Raw genomic sequence first — 12,804 nt, 5'->3', positions numbered from 1 at the left:
AGATTGAAGTGTTATACCGATTAATTTGGAACACGTTTAACGTTGCTAAGGTAATTGATAAATTAGTGAAAATGTTCTATACCGCGTTAAGATCCGAAGCTGTACGCGGATAATTAAATGCTTTCTCACCGAATCCCCGAAGCGTTTCATCAGTCATAAGACGGTGAACTCAGCTATTGAGAGATCATTTCGAGCGATGAAGTAAGTCCGCAAAGCGGCTATATTTCTGTCGTTTCCGCGGCGCAACGAGCTTAACTCGCTTCGCCCGTAGAAAACGTTAACGAATAAACGAAGCGTATAAATCATTGCGTTTAATCGTTCCCCAGCGAAACGCTCAAGAGCGCGTATTACGAATCTTCCGGTAGAATGGATGGCGGCCGTATTGCAAGACGGTAAAGTTGATATAGTGATCCGACGGAGGCTCACGTTACAAACGATACCACCGACAAAAGTTTCGAAAATGTTCCCTGAAAATTATGGTTCTGTTTGTTCCCTCGAAATGATAATTCAAGGACCGGATTCCTTAGAGCTCTGACAAGAAGAAAAGCTATTTAGAAAACTAGCGTCCATTTCTGACGTAACGATACTCCATTAATCTTCCCTCTTCGTAATTAACGTAGCTTCAAACCATTGTCAGAGGTGTCTGAAGATTAAACAAAAGGATTAATGTCCGGTAACAAGATTCTTTATTATGTTCACTAACGAATTTCGCCGGAGATTTTCGCTTGAAAGATAATTCTTTCTGAGGAGAACTTAATGATCAATTAAATGGAGATAAGAAAATTTGACATCGGTAGATTCGGCAATTTTCGAAGGCGGAACACGGTGGAGCGTCAAGACGAGTTACGAGCGCTTTATCCTCCCGAGATCGTCGAGGCAGCTCGTTAGCGGGACAAAACGCGGTGGCGAGTGTGGAAGAGAGGACGGGTCGTTTAAAACGCCATGTAAACACGGCCCAATCAAAGGTTATGGGCCATTAGGCAAGAGAGAAAATTGCGCTGCGTATGCAAGCGCACGCGTCCGTTTGCTAATCGGTCGCGCGCGAGTCCGCTCGCCTGCTCGCCCGACCGTGTAATCTTTTCGCGTCATTGGTCGCTAAACGCGTATAAATCACCGGCGTTGGTCGTCGACAGCGCTTTCCACTAAGTTACCCGGAAATTACACGGATCGTTTCCACGGTGTACCATGATGGCGGTAGGAAAAAAAATCGCCGTGGAAAACTGATCTCGATGTTCAAAGACAAGATTCAAATCAGCGAAAGAATTCAACAGGTCGGATTGTATAATTAATCTCAGTCTTAATTTTTCTTTGTAACTTCCCAGTAAAATCGTGCCACTTTGACTCGTGAGGCACTTACTACTCAAATGTGACAAACCTTACTCTTTTGAATACTCTTTAACTAGAAATTTATGTGCAGCTATATCAAGGATCCCTGAATATAAAATACGCACATTTTAATTTTCTTTGTTCAATGTTATAGCCCTGATAGTCTCGCATCTGATAAATGGCACGGGAAAAGGGAAACGCCCTCAAAAACATAGTTCGTAACGTAATAAATATCTCGTTACCGTTAGAAATTTCCAACGCAAAATTACCCTATCATCGTAATATTGAAACTCATTTCCAACCTTCAATTACCCCGTTTTTCCGCCGTGTCTTTTCTTAACAGCGCCGGACTAACAAGCTCCGTTTGAGAGAGAAAAACTCCCTTTGTGCCGAGGGTACGCAACGGACAAATTCTCGTGTAACGAGCACGTACACACAATTTCAGCCGGCCATTTTGCCCCGACGGATGATCCAAGAGGCGTCTGATTAAACTGTGAGCCTCACGCATGTCCAATTAAGAGCGCGCACGAGCATCGTGAACGGAAAATAAATAAACGAGGAGCGGACAGCGACGAGTAGCGGACAAACGATGCGAACGGGGACCCGATGCGTCGAGAACCCCGTATTTACAGGATTTCATACGGCCATTAAATTCCCATTATACCGAACGATCGGTACTTTCTGCCGTGGGACCATAATTCGCCCTCCTATATATCTGTGCCGACAGCGGCGTCGACAATCCTTGGAACTGCGTTAATTGAATTATCACTGGGAAGATTGCGTATACCACACTATAGGCCGCTATTAGTCCATGGAATTGATTCTGAAGTGCATTTCGCTGTTCCTGATTCTCCCTTATGTGAACACGTGTAATTTTTGGGGATGGTACAGTTAATACACTAAAGCAAGCATTTGGGGATTTTGAAGCTTTGGGATTTTGAAATTTTAGTATTTTCTCAAGATGTACTATAATAAATTATAGAAATATGTAGAAATATGTAGATGGCTAAATGGTGGGTCTGTCGCCAACTCTATGAGGGTGAGACCACTTTGACCTGGGTCACGTATGCCCTTGCTGAGGAACTCTCCTTTTTGGGAAACAATTGGAAAGACATTTATCGTTCCTCGTTAGAACATCTTCAAATATGTATAATATACTGACTCTTACATACTCAGTAATTATTTAGAAACTCCCCCAATAAAAATAGTAAAGTGTTGTGAACAATAAAGAGCGCCAGGAGCCGAAATTTATGGAATCAATGGACAAGTTTTTCCCCGGAAGCGTGTAAAGGAAGGAAAAAGTCACTTTCCCAGGGAAAGATGTAACGACGTGCTGATACCTAGCATGGCAGTATATCACGGCTACTCGCAAATTACAATGGCCCGTGCTGCGTTTGATAGATGGCCGCAATTCAGCTTAATAATGGCCACAGTAACGCCTTCCAAGTAGCTGGATCACTGTTACTTCGAAAAATAAGTAGCTAGCCTTTATCGCCTTTGGTCTCCCTCGGCTAAGCTTATCACTTACGGAATCCTAATCTCTCGCTTAAGTCCTCGCTACGGGTATCCGCCGATTAAGTTTTCAGACGGTCGTTGTACTTTTTCCTGGAATTATCTAGATCGCTTTTTCACTGAAAGAAATGCTTGCATGCCAGTGCAGCTGATTATCTGAGAAAATTGTGGACGGCTCTCGATTCCGGGATCGATACTCCTTTGTTTTCATGGAACATATCTGCTTAAAAATTTAAGAATCCAGGAAAAAGTCTTTCGTTTAAAAAATATCATTCGAATAAAATTATTTGACGGAAAGAAATTGATTGATGAGTATTATGGAATAAACGTCACAACGAAGTTAAATGCAGGAAATCGTTAGAGACAATCGGTTTCTCGATACGTATAATTATTATAACGATCGCTGATAAACGGGATGGCCGTTGCGATGATCGACGAGCCTCCGCGACAACAAGCGAGAGAAATAATCAAATCTCATTTATAGCCGATTCGCGAGGGATCGTTCATCATGGCGTGCCGGTTGTAGGCGCGACTATTAAACCGAAATTCGCTCACCAGGTTATAATCGTAAACAGTCCGTTGGACCGCGGACGTGGAACGGGTCCACGGTTCACTGAATTTCCTTCGATCGGTATTGTTTCACCGGTACCTGTGTGCGTGTCGCTACGTATTTGTGTGCACGTTGAAAATTTCTCTATTCGTTTGTTATCAGCGTGTACCTGATTCGACGCCTATATATTTCGCTGAATAATCATAATGGTTCCCGTGATAACGATAAACTGGTATTGTATATTGCCGTTACACCATAATCGATAGATTATAAGTCGCAAACGTGCAGAAAATTTACTGCGAAAAATTTACCTAATAAAAATGTTCAACAAAGTGTACTTAACAGTCTGATTAACGTTTCTTCGACAGATTAAGTTCGCGTCATTAGGAGTTTCGAAACGGATGAATGATGAAACACTGTAAAATATGCTCGATGGAACAGAGGAGTGTGCACGATATTTGCAGTGCACGCGCCATTTGATAGCTGCCACTCTACAGTTAATCGAGTTTTCATGTTAATGGGCTGGTGAACGATGACGAATCGGGACCAATTTTCAACGGTAAACGCCGTTGTAATAACAAGTACGATGGCCGATTACGAGCGAAATATAAAACGCAAAAGATCGACTTAATGACTGTAGGCATTCTAGGTCAAGCCGATCGTAAACGATCTTCCTTATTGTTAGTTCAACTTTTTGTAGCCGAAAGAGTTCATGGTCAGTAATCAATCTCGACGAGTTGACACACCCTCGAGTAAAAAGGTACACACTCTCAGCACCTACTCGTTAGGATAAGTATTCATAGTTCCCGTAAAATTCTATGTTTGCACGATTAGGAGCGATCTTTAATTTTCCATCTCACCCGTCTTTCTATTATACGAACGAATCGACATCCTTGCGCGATGTAAAATGAGAATTCACCCCCGTAGAACCCATTCATCGGCAAAGACTCATTGAGATTCTAATGCATTCGAATCCTTTGTTCCAACGGGACTAGTGACGCGCCTTGATCCATAGAATCGATCGTGGTTGCCGATATCTTGGTGTCGAGGAGTCGATAACACGAGGACATACAATGGATATTACACGCAACGACGTAATCAGCATCTATCGCTAATGAATTAATCGGGTTATCGGCGAAGACGAGACGCCTGCAGGGAGACGACCGTCGCTGGGGATCCAGTAATCGGCTAACCTCTAGCTCTCATTCCTGATTGCGAATTTGATGCAAGATCGACTCCTGGATTGTTCGCTGACCATACGGCTAATACTCGCAGCAGAAATCCCGTCGCGACACCAAGCGAATCGATGCGTCGCTTTTCCGTGACCCATTTTTCTGCTTCGTGATTTGTAGGTCTCGACAGGGTCATCTTGATTTCCCTGATCATCTCCTAGTTAAAAAAACGAGTATACACTTTGAAAAACCTTGGACATTTTTAATAAGTGATCAGCAATGTATGTAACACTTTGGAAGTTCCAAAAGTTCAATATCCATCAAAGTATAAATAAACAGTGTTAGCGTTCAATGAGCCCTAGTCTCAACAGGGTCATCTTGATTTCCCTGATCATTTAAAATCTCGCAGTTAAAAAAACGATTATACACTTTGAAAAACCTAGGACATTTTTAATAAGTGATCAGCAATGTATGTAACACTTTTGAACTTTCAAAAGTTTAATATAGATTTAAGTATAAATGGACTGTGAGGGTTCAATGAGTCCTGTTCTCAACAGGGTCATCTTGATTTCCCTGATCATTTAAAATCTCCCAGTTAAAAAAACGATTACACACTTTGAAAAACCTCGGAAACTTTTAATAAGTGATCAGTAATGTATGTAACACTTAGAAACTTCCAAAAGTTCAGTATCCATCAAAGTATACATGAACAGTGTTAGCGTTCAATGAACCCTATTCTCAACAGGGTCATCTTGACTTCCCTGATCATTTAAAATCTCCCAGTTAAAAAAACGATTATACTTTGAAAAACCTAGGAAATTTTTAATAAGTGATGTATGTAACACTTTAAAAGTTCCAAAAGTTTAATATCCATCAAAGTATAAATGGACAGTGTTAGCGTTCAATGAGCCGTATCTTCGAAGGCGTTCATTACCGGCTAAATTACGAGATTTAATTTTCTCGAAGGTGCCGCAGCTGCTACTGGGTATATATTGAGGAAGTTGGAGTAATTATCGCGTTAACGTAGATCAATAAAACCGTGTATGGTAGATTGAACTGGAGTTCCAATATTTTCACGCAAATTTCCACCGGTGGTGGAAAAATAAAGCGAGGCCTGCACCGAAAGCTTTAACGAAGCGCGTTTCACGCAGGAACAAACGTCTTGATGAACTTATCAACCGCCCCTTGAACTTTCTCGCGATACGCCCCTCTCCATAAATGAAGATCGTAAAAGTTTCGCGCGACACGAGTATCGTGAAACGGCGTTTTTGGTCTCGAGGTTTCGATACACGCACGACCTTTGCCGAGGTTTCTATTCGTTATTAGTAGGGTAGAAAAAACATTATGTCTATAATTACTGGCCGGGTAAAAATATTCTAGACGCGATATCCCGTGTACAAAAGCAAGCGCGGACATGCATACTTCTTTTGTTATATCGATTCGCGCCTCGATTTATAAATACCACGGGAAAGCTGTTGTGAGGGTGGTACGCGTTAACACGCGACAGAACCCCTTGTCGATGTGTGGGAATTTGCAGTGTAAAAATATCCTCGCTTGTTTTCGCATCGATCGAATATTTTGTAACGATTACCCTTTGAAGATCTCACTGCATCGTAAAAGTTGTAAACAAAACTTATTTTTTATAGGGATACAATTTTCTTGATGTCGATACGATTCCATTTGATACACGACGTCATAATTTCGTATGTACATAAATTGCACGTGTGCATACGTCAGAGACTCTCCAGTAGGAGTGTATCAATTCGATGCACTGACCAGATGCCACTTAACGTTACGCGGTCGATCCAGCCTCTGTTCGTCCTACGTTCGATGTTGCACTCTAGAACCCCAGGTCGAAATTAGCTGACTAAACGCGATAATTGCGAGCGTCTATTAATTATGTCGCGGTCTTTAAATGGGCCACTCTTGTACCGTGCTCGAAACTTATCTCCGTGCGGTTTCCGTTGTTAACTCGCTCGTCTGCCGATAAATTCTTCAACGCGAACAATAAAATGCAGATGCGATTTCTCTTCGCGAAGATGCTCAATCGTGACTACTTTGTATGCGGAATCCTTCGATCGCACGTGATCACATTCTCCCGATGCTATATCTATTTTCTCAATTTTTCTGGAAGCTGCTGATGAAACCGGAGGGACCAGGGAGAAGTTCTCGGAGGATTAGAAATCCCTTTCAACCCTTCTGAATATAGAGAACATCTCCATAGTCTAAGTTCCGAAGTGGAGACAAGGAAACTCCAAGTTGTAGATTTAATTTTAATCGAACTTAGTGTCGATAATGTACTCACTGAAACTCGTCACTAAGAATCATAAATTATTCAACTGAATGTAAAAATTGCGTTGAAAAATCTGTAACATTGTAGAGAATGCGGTAAACGTAATAAACTGATTCGTTAATTTCTTGCAGTCTTTCCGCGATAATCGCGCAAAGAACACCGCGAGGGAAGGGTTAAATATATCCTCTGTGTATGTCTTATCGCGAAGCACGTATGCATATTACCCAGTTTTTTTCCTCGTAGTCGCGGAAACAGCCTGCAAGAGTACGATTAAGGCTTTTAATTTACGTGCTTTGTTCGTTCTGACAAACGACGGGATCCGCTGCTCCGCTATGCATTGATAAAAGTTTAGACCCGCTGCATTATGCGTCCGCTCTGAAACTCCGTTTTTCACGGTCTGAGTATTCAATTCGTGACGCATCTCAAAAACGTACAACTGTACTTTGAATATTAATATGGAGTTAACGGTAAATAACGAGTTTCGGTCGCGCAAAGGGGTGACGAGTCGAAGTATTTGCGGAGGTAAATAGCGTGAAGAGCATCCGATTATTTCGATCTTTATGCCTAATGGTAGTTCACCGAAGCAAATCCGTCTCGAAGCGTGATCCAGGCCGATTCGTCTCGCTGATCGTGACTATTATCTATTCCGGCGCGCTGTTCCGCACAAACGACGGAATCGCTCGAATTCAGAGCGCACAGAGGCTGCCAGCTATTACTTTCCAGGCAAACCACATAAATAGGTGACGTCCAGTCGCATAAATACCTTGACTCCGTCTGAATCGGTAATCTCAATTTCCTTCTCTGTACGTTCATGCAAGGTCTAATTTGAGCAATCGTATAATTTATCGACGCTGGAAACAGTTCCTCGTAAATAAGTGTTAATCCTTCGGATCATCCGGTTATATTTCGTCACGGGTCTTAAAGGGGAAGATTTACGAGCTTTATTGCAGCTCCGAAAAAAAGAAGTCAAAGAAATGTACTCCGTTCGATTGTGTCGTTTGATAAAATGTCTTTTTATTCCCATTCGCATCGCTTTGTTCCCCGGGTTGTGTGCTGCCCGACGTATAATTCGCCGATACCAATTGTCAATAAAACGTAGACGGCCGAAAATGATGGCCGAAATGATTTTATGCGAGATTGAATTGATATCGAAGTGATTAATTCGCCAGCATTTCGATTCGTAAAAATACTATCGACGGTTTGCATAGAGTGCGACGTTGAAATTCGAACGGTAATACTGCTTAGCCCGAATACTCGTGGGATCCCGATTTTATAGAAAATTTGCATAACCAGTATGCGCTTGACGGTACATATACACGGAATGTAATTGGTGGGTAGTCGGTTAAAGACACGCGACAATCACAGATGTTCCAATAATGCAGTAAGCTATTTCATAAAACCGTATTAACATACGTAATGATGCTTATGTATTATTTCGACAAAACAGGAATATTATGAATGCATTCGAGGTTATTTTCGAACGTCCACACATTTTACTGCAAAATTAATTGTAAAGCTCATTGCCGGAATTGAGCGAAAATCAGTTGTTACCATTCACTTGCAATCCTACTAAATCCCACTCAAATTTTAATTAAAACGAAAGGGGTTTTACTTGGGAGCTGATTATTAATTTTATGTTTTTCCACGTTTTATGAACACAACATATTGATTCGAAAAAAGCTCGAGTCGTTTGATAAAATATATTCTCGAATCATCTCTGTCTTCCTTATTGCATTCGATGAAAGAGGATTTAATTAATATATGAAGGAGAATGCTAAACAAGCGGGAGTATCGAGAATCAGTGTTTTAGTAACACCTGCAGGAACCCCTTTCATCTGATTTGTTTGTGTGGAGAATGCAATTAACGACAAATCTTTTCAGAAAACTCTGCTGGAATAACAAAAGCAAAAAAGTATTCCTGGAACGAATTCAATTGAATAAAAATCGGAAAAGCAAGGTTTTGTATTTCAATTATTTTTGCGATAGTTAAAGCCAGCATAATAAATCAGCCTATCCGAGTTTCATCTTGATTTGTCAATGTTTTTCTCTTCCACGTTTTCTGCTATTTCTTTGGTGCGTACTCAGTTTCAGTCACATCCTTCATTCCCAAATCCACCCGTTGCAATCGTCACACGAACTGAATCATCTATCTTCTTACAGAACGCTCTTCCCGTTACTATTATTTCTTGAAATTCATTGTAGATGCAGGAAAAATACTTTCTTCAAGTAACCTAAACATCGAAAAGCAACAGCCTTAATCTCTAAACAGAAACTTGGTGGTCGAAGCTTGAGGATTGAAGAAAATTTGCCTAATACGCGGAAAAGAAGATGGAGGTTGTAGCACTGGCACGAACAGACAGACCTACGGTTAAATAGACAGACAGGCAGACGAAAAGGAAACGGGGGAGAACTGGAAGGAAAAGCGGGAAAAGCCGTGAGAGAGCTGTGGCCCCGAAGAGATTTGCAATGCTAACCAGGGACTACATTAAACGAGAATTAATTTCTTGCTAACCGTCTGGAGTAGCTGTGCCCTCAAGTATTCCCCTCTCTTCCTCTTTCTTCGATTCTCGTTCGAGCCGGTTGCAAGCAACGGATAATCCGACCGCGTTTACTAAACTCCCCTGGGTGGACCTCGCTGGAAAACGAAGAACGGATTCGTGTACTCCTCAGCGAAAGCCGGTATCCTTCTTCGGGGTTTGCTTTCTCCAGGGAGACTCTCAGACACGACGCATTTGCACGCGAACCACGGCTGAGCACCGTTGCCACGGTTTCGAAGAAAACTTCTCGTAAATTTACTTACGCCAAGCTACTATTGTTCGCCTCGAGAACCCTTACCTCGCCGGGAGTTGGGAAAAAGAAGAAGTCGACAGGAAAAACGAAGCGCGGATTTTTCTCGTTAAATCTCAATTTCCAGTTAATCGTGGATGCATTTTCTTAAGCGTCAAGATTTCCGATGCTCGGTAAATACGGCACGATTATATTTTCTAGACACGAGACGAGAAGTTTACCCTGGTAGGACAATGAATTGAATATACCATAATCCAAAGGAACTTTGGCGACGCGATATTCGAGCGGCACAATATGGCGAATACCAAGCATTTCACGGCGTTCAACTTGCTTAAGCCTCTCAAATAACACAAGGTCTTTGTTTCTTTGGCTCGCAATATTATTACATTCTGAGAGATTAGGGTGCGAAAGCACGTAGAGATCGTCAGGAAACGGCATTGACCCAGAGACCTAATGAACGCGTGATCTCCGTACAAAAAAGCCAAGATCGGTAAACAGAAACGCGACCCGTTTATCAACGCGTAAGTAAATCAAAGGGAGAAGCGAGCAAGCGTTAAATGATTGCTAGTGTCACGGACAGGCGTACCGCCTCTAGCTCGACTAACGCGGTAACGACAAACGAATTGATCTCACGAAATCATTAACGCGGTTAATGCGCGGAAAACTTTGTTATTGCGACTGCTGTGCAGTGGCACGGATATCTAGTTTATATGGAAATGACGCCGGTAAACGAGTTTACTAAATACATTTCGATTAATACGCGTATCTGTTGCTTTGAACGAGCAAACAGTCCACCATTTACTAGTTTCGCGACCCGTATGGGATATTATAATTGGAATACTTCCATATCTATTACTTTCGTCTGATAGCGACGTTATACGACTGAAAGTAAAAACCGTGTAGGTAGATAATGTGGAACGGCTTTAACACAACCATGACCGTCTCGAGTGTCTTATTCCTCGATTCAGCTTCTTGACGCGGCGCTCGAGCGACGGAAGTATCGAGGTTCGATACTCGGATGAATTGCAGCTTGGTTGTCGCAGTGAGCACCCACTTGTCTGCCTCGTGAAACGATTGTCAGCACCAGCCGACCGTTAATCAGTCTTCAATTTGTTGCGCCGTAATTACTCGGCTCGTTCTGAACGTACATTCGTGATCTAGTTGGATACGTTCCTTTCTAACGCACCTTGTTGTAATAAGGCTGTGAAACTTTGGTTACTGGTAAAACTTTAGGTCTAGTTGGACATCTGGGCTTTACTGAGTAATTATTGGACTTTTTGTGGGTGTACTGTAGAACTAAACTTAATATTAAAACTATACACAATTTGCACTTTACAGGACTCCACAAAAACTTAGGTCTAACTTAACTACTTAAACTATTTAACTTAACATAAAGTTATATTACCTTACAATTAAAGAGGTACTCTAAAAAGACTTATTCTCTAGAATCTTAAACTAACACAACTTAGGTCTAAGTCTTAAAGTCCTACTTAACTATTTAAACTATATAACTTATTATAAACTTAAACCTTACAAGAGGTATTCTAAGAAGACTTACTCTCTAGGATCTTAAACTATAAAACTTAGGTATAACTCTTAAACTACTACTTAAATTATAAAACTTAGACGTAGCTCTTAAACTACTACTTAAACTATAAAACTTACACCTAACTCTTAAACTACTACTTAAACTATAAAACTTAGACCTAACTCTTAAACTACTACTTAAACTATAAAACTTAACATAACTTACACCTTATAACTAGAGATACTATAAACTTATACTATGGTTTTCTACACTAAATGCGTCTGACACGATTTTCGCAACAAAAGAGTTGTACTCACCTTCCGCAATTAACGTGGAATAAAAGAATGGATGCAGTTCGCATCCGCTAGGACAATTCTGCGTGAAGTCCCTTCACGCAGAAGCTCCCCGACGGGAGAGTGACACCCTGGCCTATATACGCTCTCGCTGCGCGTTGACTTGCGAGAAAGCACCTTGAGAAACTGAGCATCGGATCGCTGCTGCGCTTGCAAAAAATCGTGCGCTAGGGGCTTGCTACATCTTCCGGAAATATCGATAAAGTTACCCATTAATTTGTAAAATTAAATAATACTCTTTGCTCATGTAACAAGATATCTTCCGTGTACTTAAATAATTTGAATCGTTCGCGAAACGCAGTGTCTCTGAATACGTAACATAAATTACTCTTTGCACATGTAGCCGAGTAATTTTCGCGTCGACGTCCCGCTGTAATCAAATGTATATGTATGTACGAATTCCATGAAAATTTTAACGATGTAATCGTTTAATGGAGTTCCTGCTGTATCCTGAAGATCCCGGGGAAGAATCTAGGATGAGACGGAAATATGCGAGATGAGCTCCCCTTTTCGTGTTATTACGTCGTGATTTGCTTCGTGGACGGAGACTGAATAAACTGGGACGAGCGGGAACTTGCACTTCCGGCCAGACCTTTAATTTTATCGCGAGCATGAAACTGCTCGGTGCTCTCGTGTTTCCCTCGCTGGTAATTATCGTTCTGATTATCCGCCGTCCACGTTTAATCGACATCCGAAAGAATAGGCGTTTCGTAAACAGGAGGACGTAAAGTGTCCCTCTGCGACCCTCGTTAAAAATACTTCGTTGTGCAAAATTAGTTTCTCTAAAGAAAATCCCTAAGAAAATTATTTGAATAATTTTTGTAAAGTCAACGCGTGAAACCCTTAATTTTATTGCCCTTTAGAATCATCGAAAGCGATCGTTTATGCCGGGAAATACGCTTAATTAATGAAAACAGGCCGAGGCAAGTAACGCTTGGATACAAAACGAAACGATGAAACGACTAATTAAACCGACCGATTTAGCAAATTAATCGGTTTGCTTACGACAATTGATCAAACGTAAAACGAGCGAAATTAATCGTTGCACTCCCGCATCAAGTATCAGTGATTTTATCGCGTTTAAATCGAACATCCACGCGGCCATTTCCTTTAAAATCTGACCGCCTTTTTGGTTTTATCAAATGGACGTCCTCAGGCACACGGATTCTTTTTCGAAAAAGTTGCCAACAGAAACGTTTTATTTCGCGGTCTGTCACTGGCAGCGTTTTGGAATTTATCGTACTAAAGTAAAGGCTGACAGTAACAGATTCGCGAGCTTCGCG

At 41.5% G+C, this 12,804-nt stretch overlaps 1 long non-coding RNA gene across 1 annotated transcript; it reads right to left on the bottom strand.

Moving 5' to 3' along the window:
* Positions 1–8,384: 8,384 nt before the first annotated feature.
* LOC143265772 (uncharacterized) lies at positions 8,385–11,605 on the bottom strand. The gene is made up of 3 exons (XR_013040467.1): positions 11,486–11,605; positions 9,366–9,488; positions 8,385–9,084 (listed from the first exon to the last, which is right to left on the bottom strand). It is a non-coding gene; the product is annotated as an uncharacterized LOC143265772 (long non-coding RNA).
* Between the last annotated feature and the right edge of the window lie 1,199 nt (positions 11,606–12,804).

The sequence above is a fragment of the Megachile rotundata genome, chromosome 14, assembly GCF_050947335.1.
Source record: "Megachile rotundata isolate GNS110a chromosome 14, iyMegRotu1, whole genome shotgun sequence".
NCBI classification, from domain to species: domain Eukaryota; kingdom Metazoa; phylum Arthropoda; class Insecta; order Hymenoptera; family Megachilidae; genus Megachile; species Megachile rotundata.
Note: the sequence above shows the minus strand (reverse complement) of the source record. Positions and strands in the feature narration are given on the sequence as shown.